The sequence below is a fragment of the Pocillopora verrucosa genome, chromosome 6 (assembly GCF_036669915.1).
Source record: "Pocillopora verrucosa isolate sample1 chromosome 6, ASM3666991v2, whole genome shotgun sequence".
NCBI lineage: Eukaryota > Metazoa > Cnidaria > Anthozoa > Scleractinia > Pocilloporidae > Pocillopora > Pocillopora verrucosa.
In genome coordinates, this window is record NC_089317.1 from 9486311 (window position 1) to 9491310 (window position 5000).

The following is a 5000-nucleotide window of genomic DNA, read 5'->3' on the forward strand; positions in this document are numbered from 1 at the left end:
ACCCAAAAGTTGCCTATATTTTTATCACGTTTGAATTAAATTAGTGGAGATTGCGAAAATATATTACTTCAGTGCTATATTCCTAAGCTACTCGGAAAATAGCAGCAGTGTGCGTCAAGAATGAATGAAATGAAATACCGACCACGATAAGAGATTCACCTTTACGGAATGATTTTAAAAATTTTCAATAAATAGAACCAGTAGAGATACGATTCATAAAACTTTTGGTGGTTTACTTACACTGTGCTTGAACAGTCATTTTGCTAAGAGCAGGCACGAAAGTTTTGTCGATCACTTCAATTTCGTATCCTCCACCCTCAGATCTCTGCAATGCAAAGATTGTAATTTCTGCTCGTGTAGCATTGATGTTTTCTTGAACGCGACCCTTATAAATACCACTTGGAATTATTGGGTCGAGGTTTAAGCCAGGTTTGAACAGAATGGTGCGGGAAGTGCTGCTGCTGAACCGAAAAGAAACACTGTGAAACGTTGCACTAAGGTTGTACTGCCACACAAAGGTGATATTGTTGCCTTCCAAAACATAGAACGGATCTGGAGGAGTTTCTGTAAATGTTGGTACTAGTTCTACAAAAGAAAACAAAAAAATTATGTAAACAGCACAGATCCTTTAACCAGTTTGGAAATATAACCCGACAGTCCAGCGCGAAGCAGTTTTTTGCGCCAACGGAAACGCTCGCTCAATAAAGATGAGTTCGTGTACTGACCTGCCTTACGAATAAACAAAACCAAGCATAAGAATATAGACACGTTGAATATGACTGAAAACATTGCAATTTACGCGCCGTGAAGGCGAACCACGCTTTAAGATGTGACAGTATGGAAGTAAAGGAATAATATGCAAACGTTATATTTAGGGGTCCACGAACTGTAGCCAGCGACTACATCGCGTTTACTTCTTCCGCCTTCATCACGTCACATCTCATCACCCATTAGATCATATTTCGATAAAAGCACAGCTGATGAATGAATAGGTACTTTCTTACCGTTTAAATGTGGATTTTTCATAAATCGAATTATTTGGAGAAAAAATTCGCACCAACTCTTTATAAATCGGCTCTTTCAAAAACATGCTCAAATAAAACAAGAACAGTTCAATAGCTTAGTAGAGAAGCATATGCTACCCGAAATTAGACATAAAGCACGAAAAAAATCATCAAGACTGAAATATGTCGAGACAAAGGAGTGGCAGATACGCTGTTATAAGCGGAAAGCGTACAGATCTCCCGGATAAACGGAACCCGCGCTATAGGTTCACCATGCCTGAATGCTGGTTATCACGCATCACGGCCAGAAGACTATGAAGTGTTGTATTGAAATTGTTGAAAGTTATGGGATTCATTTGTAAAATCTTCTAATGCACAATACTTTGCGTATCAAAATCAACAAAAAAAATATTTACCGACCTAAAGAACGGATCTGGAGGATTTGCTGTAAATGATGGTGCTAATTCTACGAAAGAAACAAAGTGGTCAAGGCTGTGTGTGCTTTTAATGGCGCAACGTTCTTAAGTGAGAAGACTTTGCAATTAAAACATTTTCGCAAATATGGCTGTCAATCTTCAGGAAAATTCCCTTTATTTTCGCATGTTTCAAGTTTTAGTGACGCCGTGTTTGAAAATAAAAGTCAATTTAAGTCCCAAGACCACGAGTCAGACCCAATACCATTTACTGGACACAATACATGTAGCACAGGGACCGTGGGTACATAGAGATTTTTTCTCATACTAGAAATTTCGTCAACCAAGTGCGATACATGCTAATAGAACGCCGGCCCGAGCATGGCGAGTTCCTCACAAAAAGGACCGAAGAGGCTGATTAAACTGATTCATCACTTAACTGAAAGTTGCTTTAGCTTACGTGTAGCCCTACCCTCCCCCTCTCCGTGAAACAGAAGTGAGAGAACATCTACGCAAATCCCGAGACTAATTGTGTTCCGTGACGCCACTCTAATGTACCCGCTGTTGAAACCGTGTACCACGCCATGACATTTACTCTTATTGAACATTGCTTTAGATCACATGGCATGTGGTGAAAAACCTGAGAATGAAAAATCAAGGACCAAATGAACAAAAATACTTGAACCAAAGACGTGAAAAAACGAAAATAACGTAGAAAGAAACGATGACTTACATTGTTCAACCCCCAAGAGTTAAATACGAGGTATTTTCCTTCTGCTTAATTTTCCTAGTGCGATTTGAAGCCTCCATGCGTGATTTAATCCCAAAATTTGGTTACGAATTACGATTATTAAGAGTATGTCCACGAGAGCACCAGTCGTGTTACATGCCATCTTACTGATTCTAATGAAACTTTGCCAGTTTAAATGGTCTACCCCAAACTCAAACAGATAAACTGGTTTCTGTTTTGGTTTTTTCCGGGGGGACCAGATAAACCTACATTTTATTGCTCATTATACGATGATTAATCGAAGAAACTAAAAAATATGAAAAAACTTTCGAGATTTTTTTGTAGGAACGGAAAATTTCACGTTTAAATAACTGCATGTAGGCGAAATGTTGATTGAAAAATCGTAGCGTTTCTGTCTTCTATCGTTTATTACTTTGGAGGTTTGCTAAAATCAGCAAATATGGCTTTTGTACGGCACAAAACGTTCATAAGCCTATAATTTAATTGTTTATCATCATTACCGCTCATTTTAGGAGATTATAAAGTCATACGTTGCGTGTTGGTTGACATTATTACAAGCTCCAGTATTCGACAACCTCGGCTTTTACAGACGAGAAATTCTGCGCTCTCGCTTGAGAGGAAATATCAATAGTTCTATCGAACTAAAAACCGTGTTGTCGTTCTTTCAAACCTCTTAACAGTATCAACTGTTTGTTAAGGAATATCAACCGATTCCAAAAATTTATTTAGTTTTTTAGGGGACAGATTCTCCGAGCTTGTGCATACTATAATAGTGGTGGTTACACACACCTTGGGTTTGGGGCCTTACGGAGGGTAAATGGTTTGGGTTTGGTTAAGCTCAGGTTTCATGTTACCCTTGGGGATGCGGTTACACAGTAAAAGACTCCCCTCAGGCTCAAATATAATGAGATATGAGTTTACTGACTTAGCAAATTGGCAGAAAAAGTACAGAGCAAGATGGATGTTACGAATCGAGATCTATTAAGCATAATTTCAGTGATTCTCCAGCATATTATACGACAGTCCTCCATAAATATAGCATTCCAGCAGTTTTTTGCGAGAAGACACCGAAGAAGGCGCGAAATTAGCCAAGCGCATCGGAGTTCACCTCAAAACACTGCAAAAGATTTCCTGCATTGGCTGCATTCTACTTTATGATCGGCCAAGCCACCTCAGGGAGCAGGTAAACCGTACTTTTCAGTTCAGGAACTGTCATGGGAAGTTCTTTTTGTTCTTTTTGATGTATCCATGGAAATAACCCTAAGGCACTTTCGGTCTGAGGAAAGCGGTTACACACAAAAACGTCCTTGCCCGTGGGCAAACGCTATTTACCCATGGGTAAAAGGGCTAGTGTAACCACGACTAATATCGCTCGGTTGTCCACAACTTGGAAAATTTACGTTTCTGATCAGACTGCCGGACACGATCTCAAATGGACTAAATGCTAGGCAGTTAGAAATATTCACCAAAATGCCACTGAAAGATTCCTTCAAACTGTTTAAAAAAATCAGATGTTTGTTAAGAAATGTAAAGCGGTTCCAAAAATTAATTTGTTTGTTTAGTGGATGATCTCTCCGAGCTTGTGCATAGTACAATATCACTCGGTTGTCGACACTTAAGTAAATTTTTTTTTACAAATTGGGGAGGATCAAACCTGTTTTATTCCCAACCTGGGGAGGGTCACAATTTTTTTTGGCAAGGAAAAAATTACTCTATGTCGCTTAGTTGACTCTTATTTGTTAACAAACACGCGAAGTGTGTAAAAACCTAAAACTTGTATATACAAGCAAAACTTCCAGTCACGATTAATCTAAATTATTTACAGGTGTCGAAATATTATATCAAAAAACTATCTTCTCCCAACCAACATAATCGTCTCTCTCGACCCGTGCCTGTCTTCGTCCATATTTGCCTGTCTTCGTCCATACGGCTTTATGTTTCCGCGCGGGGTTCTGGTATAAAATCAGTCTCCGGTGACGATTCGTCACTACTCGGGCTTGAACCGACAACTCGATCTACTACATCCCTTTGCGAGTCAGTTTCAACGCTGGAAAGTGATGAGGTCATTTTTTACTGCACATTTCTTAGCGGGTGCTGTCGAGCTTGTTGACACTCCATTCCACTCCAAATCGTACAGCAAGCTGCTAATGTGCGCTTTCATTGTTGCGACCTTTTCAGCTTTCATCCCTTTAAAGGTGGTCTTGTGATGGGAAAAGGACAAGGATAGCTCGTCCACCCTCAAGGACGACAGCTTATCGGAGTTGTACAGTCCAACCCAGTCAATTTCACTGTACTCCCGGTTCAGCCGTTCCATTCGCTCCCTTCCAGTCTCCTCTTTCTTCTTCTCCTTGCGCATTTTTATCTGGGCAAGGTGCTCAACATACTCTGCCACAAGCTTTTCGGGGAAAACGTATTAATCTGAAAACTTTCTCATAGCCTCACTGTCCCCACTGACTGGTTCTTTTTCCTCAAACAATCGCTTAATCTGAGCTCGAGGTTGGAAGTCTTCAGGCTCACGGCCATTGGTGGGGTTGCACTCCAAGAGAGATTATGGAAGTTTGGTAGCTTGCCATAGTCGGGATATGGTCGCCGAGTTGGAAGTGGGACGCTGGTAGTCTCATCCTTCTCGCAAAATTTACATAGTTGGCCATTTCGCTCTTAACACGATATTCGCTTACATTCCATATATGGCTCTCCTTTCTCACGACAGAGGCTCCCAAATTGTTCTAGCTCGGAAAAATACCCATGCCCCGGAAAAGAACTCTTTTGATTGTTGGTGACTCCAATATACTAGATTCACTTCCGGTTATTTTTGTCTTAGAGGAGGTGGGG